The following is a 9,211-nucleotide window of genomic DNA, read 5'->3' as shown; positions in this document are numbered from 1 at the left end:
TTTAGCCTTAAAAAACAACAACTAACAATTGGAGGCTCTATATAATGCTACGTACAATGTTCATTTCATAGAACACACACAGTTTATAACTTTCTATGAAAGACAGCCGGTTTCCGATTGTCAGAAGATCAATTGAAAAATATTTATGAAAATACTAGTATTGAACGTGAAGGATGATGTTCATAGGGTTATCCCAGCACAAAAGTTGTCAGTGATGACATTATCAGTTGTTACGAAGAATGGCTATGAATTTTTTTTCATAGAAAAAATGTAGAATCCTTTTCTCTGACAATCAATCATAGCCAAGAGGATACGTATAGAATTTGCTGAAGAAGTTGTTAAAGGGTGGAGCACAATGTAAATTCGTTCTATCGTGTTTTTGTAAGATTTACAAAATTTTCATTTTGTTCCCTTGTCATAATCTTAACCTAGCCTATAAATCTCCAAAATAGATTTTTTGAGTTTCAGCAAATTAACAAATTTTGACCAGTTTAAGGCCAATTTACGGGCCACTTAAGTACTATCCCTAGTCAAATAAAGTTAGGCAATTGTTACAGCCATGTTATACCCAGAATAGCCCAGCCGTAGAGTTGGAATATCGTTTGCCATGCGATGCGGTGCCTTTGGTTCGAACCTTTCTCTAATTAAGACAATTTCTGATGCCACGGTCAGTGCTTTCCTGAATCTGTCCGGTGTCGGCCTTCACCCCCTTATACTTATAATATAGCATAGCAAAAGTTAGGTTCCGATCTCCACCTTATTTTATAACTAGAATCATGCTATTAATGCGTTTAAAATTTATGAGTTTTGATATAAAATATAGATAAAATTTGATGGTCTAACTAAGCTTTATCTATGGTTTCAGTATTGTATCTATTCAATGTTTTATACACCTCGGCTTATTTCCCTTTTTCACCTTGTATCAGATCGTGTTTAAGAGATATTTAGTGATTGGTGTTTTGAAAAGGTGTAGGATATATGAGTATTCTATCTTTGTTAATGATTTATATCGGACAGTCATTTAGGATTAAAATTCTTCACTAAATGATCGTAAAAATGTACGAGTATTTTTTAAGGTGGATTAACATGTTTTGATTTATAGACTTCTGCCTTCGTCTGGCTTTTTATATTTTTATATATTAAGTATTAATCCGAACATCTGTCTATATCCTTGCCTGTTGTAATTACCTCGACTGTAAAGCGTTTAACACAGTACGCGCATCAAAGATATTCCAAGAAAAGAAACCAAATTTTAACATGTCTCTAACGGTTAAGGCTGATTTACTGTGGAACTGCTTATTGTCACTTGACGAGTGCAGACCTATCTAGCTGACAATATTCCAAAATAGCTATGAACCACTCACGGCATGGATATAGCGTTCGATGCAAAGGATTAGAACAAAGTTTGTGGTTTCTTGATTTTTCTTTTCTAGGTTAATCATTTCTTGTCTGAAAAATTCCCACTTTAGATAATAGCTCATCATGAGGTCATTGTAGCTAAATCTCATTAAAACATGGTTGAAGTGTACTCAGTAATATAATTATCACACAATTCATCACACAAAGATTTATTATTCGATAACTTGATTGGTGGAGCAATTTCGGATTAGGAACTTGCAGATCTTAATAATGTTTACAGATCGTAGTGGAAGGGAAATAACCCACAGAAAAAAAAGGAAATATCCAGTAAGTACGTGAATTAGAAAGGTGTTCGGATTCTATAGACTGCTCGTCGTGTTTTATGAGCTGTATGATGTGATGCATTATGTTATTGGACACTTTATCATTTGTAATTTAAAGGTCATAGATCATAAAATTTTGAGTGACAGTTAAATACTTTTTAACAGGCATTAAAATCTGATATTCAACAATTTAGCAAGATTTATTTTAAATATTGGACGAAACCTGCTATTAACTTTTCTCTTTAAGACATCATTGATGATACTTGAGGGTCTATGTTGATTTAAGCTCCCCATTCAGTTAGGTCATTAAATGCTGCCCTCTGCTTGCTGAAATTTGACGGGAGATGGCTTCAAAAATGAAACGAGAATATGCACCAATTAAAGACAGGCTACCTACATTTTGTCCTCAGTAACTAATTTTGATTTCCAACTGTGGAGATTTGTTAACCTCCACAATATAAAGAACCCGACCCCCATGTTTCGTCATACCTGCTAAATCTAAGTCTATTTTGTTCCTTACAGATAAATAGTTTAAAACAAGGTAAAGATCAATATATCACAGGTAACCCTTTAATTACATGATATAGTACAATACTTGATCATTTCATGTAATGTAATCAATTACATCTCCTGGGGTATTGACAATAGGTCAAAGGTTAACTTGTGGCTATTACATATCCTGCCCCTCGTGTTAAACAAAATTGAAATGGAACGCGTGCAGCGATCTGATCAGATGATTAAAGGAGTAAGGTGGTTATAGGTTATCAACTTTGATTTACTTCAGAAATTGTCGTCTTCAATACCTCTTTTCTGACCTCTCACCTTCAATTAAAGCCGCCATATTGTTTTTCAAAATGGGCGTTGTTGCAAGTTTCAATAAGAAAAATAGTGATATATTATAATCGATGCTTTTTACTATTATGGTTGCAAAACAGTCGACATCATAAAGGAAAATTTAAACAAGGACGAATAAAATATTGCAGTTGCTTTCAATCACTCATGTTCTACTTTCCGGCAGATAGGTTGGTTTCAAGATTTCGACCACCGAGTTAACTCGTTCGGTCAATTTATATGATATAATATATGAACTGCGACTTATCTGAGGGGTAGTTTGAATTTCCAATCTACCTGGGCGCTCTTTTAGGGAGATTTCGGTTGTGAGAATGATTTGGCATTGTGGTAGATCAATTTATCGCTAATGTTCCTTTGAATTTAACATTGGACTTCAACCATTTAACGAGGATATGCAACTAATAATACAATTATAATTTTTGGTTATTTGCTGCTGGTGTTCAAATGAATAGTAATAACGAAATGCCGCATCAGACAAAATGATGCATTTAATTTATTCCCATTCAGATTTGTTTAAAGCTTTCAAAAAATTAAATAATAATAATAAGATTGTCTTTAGGAAATGCATATTTGGATTCAAGTTATTTAGGGATCAAATAAAATTAGTATTTCATATCTTAAAATTGTCTTTGTGATTCTACTTTCAATATCGGTACAAGATTTATATTTGAGTTCATCTCTTTATCTATAGTATACTGTAAATAGAATTTTTATAGCCATTAAATTTAATAGTCATCTTGAAGCTGTTTGATCCAAAATATGTCCTTCTAAAGAAAACCTCTTTGAAAGCTGAATGTAAAATATCTATATGTATATTAATTCTTAAATATTCACCGCCTTTGATGTATAAAACAATTCATTTATTGTTTCCTAAAATAATTAAAGACTTCAACAATTTTTATAGTCCACTAGAAACACGCCATTTTGAATTTCTAAAAGCTTGAAGGCGATTCTTCTGCTTTGAAGTGCAGACGCTGAATCAAAGTAAGGTTTTTGTAAAATTTACCGTTTTCGCGGTTCCATGGTTATGATTATAGGGCAGTATTTCTTGTATACATATAATAATACATATCAAAATACATAAATTTAATTTTTGATAATTTTCTGTCATTATAAACACATATTCTTCCGACCATTAGCGCGTGCAATATGCTCATTTGTTTAATGGGCTACTTTGATGTTTTTAAAGAGATCTAGAGTATAAAGCCAATGTAAAATTAAAGGCAGAGTTCAACCTAATTCTACATTTATTTTGTGAAACTGGACTTTTTCTTCCCAAAAAAAGCAAGAGCATTATAATTTATTGGCATATTGACAGGAATTATGTAGTTCTGTAGGATAGAACGTTGACATTTGGGCATTATTTCCTTCGTTAATTCGAAAACAATGTGAGCTTAACCGTGGGTTTATAATTTGGTAGGTTTGCAAAGGACCATAAGAAGACCATTTCTTCATAATTCAATATGGATATAGATCAATGCAATGGGATTTGACCAATGACCAGTGTCTATATACGATCCTCGAAAACCTGCTTGTTGTTATCCAACAGCAAGTTGCAAAATATCCAAAAACTATGTTGCCTCTGACTCTCTTTCTTATAGTAGGACCCATGCTTCTTCTTTTTTTCCTGGAAGCCTCTATCTACCAACCTTTGACTTTTGGTAATGATCACACGGAGTAACAGTTACGCTTTTGTGCCAAATGAATTATATGTTTTGTATGTTCTTTTACTTATAAATCTCAACAAATTTATTTGCAATTATAATATTTGCCATGGTAATGGATATTGGCTTCACAGTGATGTAAAAATTCAACCTACATATCCATTATTAAAATGTCTAAATATAAAAGAGACCAAACGTAAGATTTCGGAGGTCCGAAAATGCCCAGAAGTATCAGAAATGTTATTATGCACCGTGATATTATGGTCAGTTGATTCCATCAAACTTTTCACACAAATTAGATTTCTACATACTTTATGTTCTACTTGACAACCTTCTAATTGTTTTAACAGACTCTGGTATATAAAATTAACTATCATAAAATAATATTACTCAGTGAATCGGGATGGTTTCAACATAAAATAGAAGTTTTTCTCCGATTCTTAACAAGATACTAGTTAGTGCAGCTGTTTAAAGTTCATAAACTCCAACATAATGAGCATAAAACATTCAACATATGACAGAACCGTCTTGTTATTGACCACCAACTTTTCACCATGTATTCTGACTATCGGAGCTTTTTCATACATTTTACTTGATGTGGTTGTATCTAAAGGTTATTCATTAATGATGTGATCAGCATTTGTTGCTTTCATGGCCTTTTCATAATATAGCCTTACAATCTTGTTTCATTGAAAGCAAGAAATGAAATATTGATGCTGATGTTGATACTAATGCTGATGCTGATGCTGGAAACTATAACTTCCATTATTTCTAAAAATGTCATTTCCATGGATGACTGCATACAAAGATAATTTTATAGTGTCTGGGTTTTGCACAGGCCATTGAATGTGATACAAATATTGTTGAGCTTTGAAGTTTGAATTTTACAGTATTCATTGTAGGATCTTTGCGAAATGCCCAAATCAGGGAAGAATACCTTAAAAATACGTTTATTGCTCATTAGATACTAATAGTGCATGTTCTAATACAAGAAATAAAATCATATTTGAAATTTATGCAGCTGCTTTGCAGCTTTAAATTTGAAATTATCGTAATGGGTGGTATCCAGCTTTAAATATAAAATGTAATAATTATTGAGTGAAGGAGATAGTCTTGTCGACGTAATGAAACTATAATTACCAATCTTCAACTCTTATAATATTACAGTATTTTATCATTATTCCATTTCATACATACAGTTTCTAATATTTAGCACTCAAAAAATATCTCTTTAGAAGCCTCACGCCGAGTTCTTGAATCTACAATTTCTTTGATGTGGGTTATTCTGTGAAGAGCGTCAAATTTAAAGTAATATAAATGGGTGATTATATGAAATGTTTTGTATAAGTTTTAATAATATTTTCTAAGATTGGATGATAGAAGAAGGATATTATCAATAAGTATAATAATTTATTCTGATGAAAAAATATCCTGAAGTGTTTCTGGCATCATTATTTAGAATATTATGTCAAATGTTATCTCTTTCTATCACAACTTCACCCAGTTTCATTATTCAGAATATTTACAGGTTCAGATAAAACACAGTAAGGATGTTGTCATCAGACGCTGTAATAATAGCGGGAGTCTCAAACGAGGAATCTCTCCGCTGTCAGACCTTTTACTACCTAGAAGGGGATCTGTTTGAATCAGTGGATGAGTTTCTGACGTCAATGAATTTAGTTAGGTCGAACCACCCAAACATTCCAGTTCGAATCTGTTATATACTGAAAGTCAAAAGTTATGTGGATTTAGCATAATTATTACTTCATTTGCAAATGGTTATATTATATTAGTGACGACATGAAATATATGGCAAAGAATAGAGACAGTAGAACGTTCAATGAGTTGAACCACGAGACTTGTAACTGCCAGTATCTGTTAAGTTTATCAGTATTTTTAGTAGTGATGTTTCTTTTGACTTTCAGTTTCGAACCAACCAGTCACAGTTCTAATGTTTCAGACGGGTGGAAGGGGCTTGGAGTCGACATCGTGCTTCCTTCGAAAGCAAACACGGATTCATAGTCAAAGACCCTATTCACCCAGTAGTCAAAGTAGTCGACAATCGAAATCGCTACCGACTGAGCTTAAGGCTATGTTGTTTCTGACGACAGACCGCAGATCGATAAAGAGGTAGTGGTGTTAGAAACATCAAAAGATATTTTGTAAGTTGATATCAATGTGTCAATAAGGTAGAATAAAGAATGAGTCTAGAAAAAGATAAAGTGAATTGTAAGGGTAGAAGAATAAATGGCAACTGACAGGCGTAAAACAGTGGTAGAATATTGAGAAGATGTAAACGGATCATGTCTTGTTGGAGTTGATATTTCATACACCTTCTCTAGTCTAGTCCAATTAATGTTCATTATTACTCACTCTCGTCCCGAGCATCAGTCAGGTAGAAACTGACAGCTGTACTACGGAAAGCCATGCTTGCAACCTTGACAAAACTTCGAGGGTTACTAAAGCATGTTTTAAAAACTTCAGGACTAACGTTTTCTATCTCGTGAAACTTCATGGGTAACGTCTTCAATCTCATTAAACTATTTGGAACAGTTGTATAATATCACGAACGATGCCTTACTACCTCGTGAAACGTCATGAACAATGCCTTACTACCTCGGGAAACGCCATGAACAATGCCTTACTACCTCGGGAAACGCCATGAACGATGTCTTACTACCCCTCGGGAGACGCCATAAACAATGCCTTACAACCCCGCAACAATACGTCACGAAAAATGCCTTACTACCTCGTAATACGTCATGAACGATGTTTTTTATTGATGGTGAAATCATAATTGTTGCCACGGTTTTGTTCTGTATATTTTTTTGAAAAAATATCTTTTGCATGGTATCCCGAATCTTCCATAGTACAAAACCAGTCAAATGTGTTTAAGACCAGACATCAATCTGGAACTGAAATTGTTCATCACCTACTAAAGTGTGAACTCCCATCTGTCCAATTTTAAATGTATGCGCATTATATTTCCTTTTTTGATTGATTGAAATGGGAAACCTCCTTGACGCTCGGATCATATGGATTGGTCACGTGACTTATTCACACCACGTGAGCCAATGGGTGATCTCGTATTTTCCCGCTGGCTAATTATCGTTGAAGCGAGGAAAACAGTGAAATCAATTAAAGGTGTTAGTGCACTAATTGAATCTATTTACGTTCAATATTTTCTCTCTTCTTCTCATCTTGTTGAATTACTGACGTTTCTTTTCGTTTGACATGACACGAGCATTCAAATTTATTCAATTTTTGTCCCTCGTCTCTCCACATTATATTGGTTACGTTTTTCTTATAATTAATAGTCATGAATTCTAAAGAATTTACTTCAAGTAAGGCATTACTTTGAAAGATCTTCTCTTTTGCTGCAGGAGTTTTTCAGCCCATCGCATAATGAGCTAATAGGTTATTGTTGGTAATGTGCAGCATATGATTATTATGAAAGCCTGATCAGTTTCTATATACAGGCACAACTCGGTGCTTTTATTACCTTACTTCATCTTATCGGCTGGCACATGACAATATTGCTGAACTATTCTACAGCCACTTACTAGTCATTTTAAATTTGATTTTCAGACGCAGAAATCTGGAATTAGTTCGGGTTTTTGTTAGGGATTTGGGTAATAATGAACTCATTGGGGGCTTTTTAAATACGTGGTGATAATTGATGATATCGATACCTCCCCATGGTTGCCGAATCTGACATTTTGCTGGCAGATCTGAGCAGATCGGTAATGATCTAAATGATATGTTGGCTGTCTTGATCACGGAGATCACACAGATTGATACGGTCTGAAACCAAAACCAAATATTCGACCACAGTGTAAATTTGGCTACATTCTTCTGATTGTGTATTGTATGCTCAATTCTTACCATAGGACAAACCAGCAGGAGAATAACGATATACACAAAACACGAAGCAAGGCAAAATCCATAGGGGTCTTATAACATATCAACCGCAAACGTGAAATGTCACTTATTTGAAATGAATCCAGTTATTACACGTTTTGTAAATATGTTTCGTTCTTTAAATTAATATACATCAATCCAGAAAGCCTTTATCAACTTGGACTTCTAACAAATCAATTTCATATTACCGAAATAAGGCTAATATCGCGGTTTAACAGCAATCTAACACCGTCGTCGTTTTTCAATTCAGTCATTCATCATTTTTGATAGGCTACACGACGATCCAATCTCATTACAACTTTGCTTGATCTTATTTAATTCCCTTGAGTTTTCACACCTTATTTCTACATCGACTGAGGATTTAACAATAAAACCATTAGCAATATCTAATTCAATTTACAAATGTCCAGATTGAGTGGAAAGGAGGCTAATTTTCTTACTCGACGTCCCGAATGGTTTTCATTTTCTTGACATTGATAGTTTAAATGGTGTGTTAATTTGATAAAAATCTACTCAGCCTTCTTACTCAGCTTTTTACGATTTTTCCTGTTTCAATAAGCCCGAATATTAATGACCTTCTAAGATTTGCGCCCGTCTACTGGGATGCGCATTTCAGACTGAGGCTTTTCTTGGTTCATTAAAATGTCAACACGTATAATGATTCAAAACGAAATTATAATAAATGTCTGGTATTTGTGTATTGAAAATTAAATATATTCATAGATGATTTCATGACAATTGAATGAATGAAAATCATTTAAAGTCACTTAGAGTCAAATCCTAAATTCAATGAAGTTTTAGCCTACCTTTATATTTTTAGTTACTCTTTAATGGTTTGCTTTTAAAGCAGGAGATAGTTTTCAGAAATCTGAGATCGAACGACCCACAACACTAAAATTTATTATCATCCGTTTTTTTCATCTTGTCTGATAATTGCAGTCGTCCCACTCGTACCTTGAAGTTGGCTACCTACTTCCCAGAAGACAGGCCTCATGAACCTTAGTGATATAACCCTTTTTTCTTTTCACATTTGTATATTTACGTATCATACAAATTTATTGTGTATGTTCCCTGATGTAAAAAGTGATGTGA

This window comes from Lottia gigantea (assembly GCF_000327385.1).
Source record: "Lottia gigantea unplaced genomic scaffold LOTGIsca_40, whole genome shotgun sequence".
Taxonomy (NCBI): domain Eukaryota; kingdom Metazoa; phylum Mollusca; class Gastropoda; family Lottiidae; genus Lottia; species Lottia gigantea.
Note: the sequence above shows the minus strand (reverse complement) of the source record.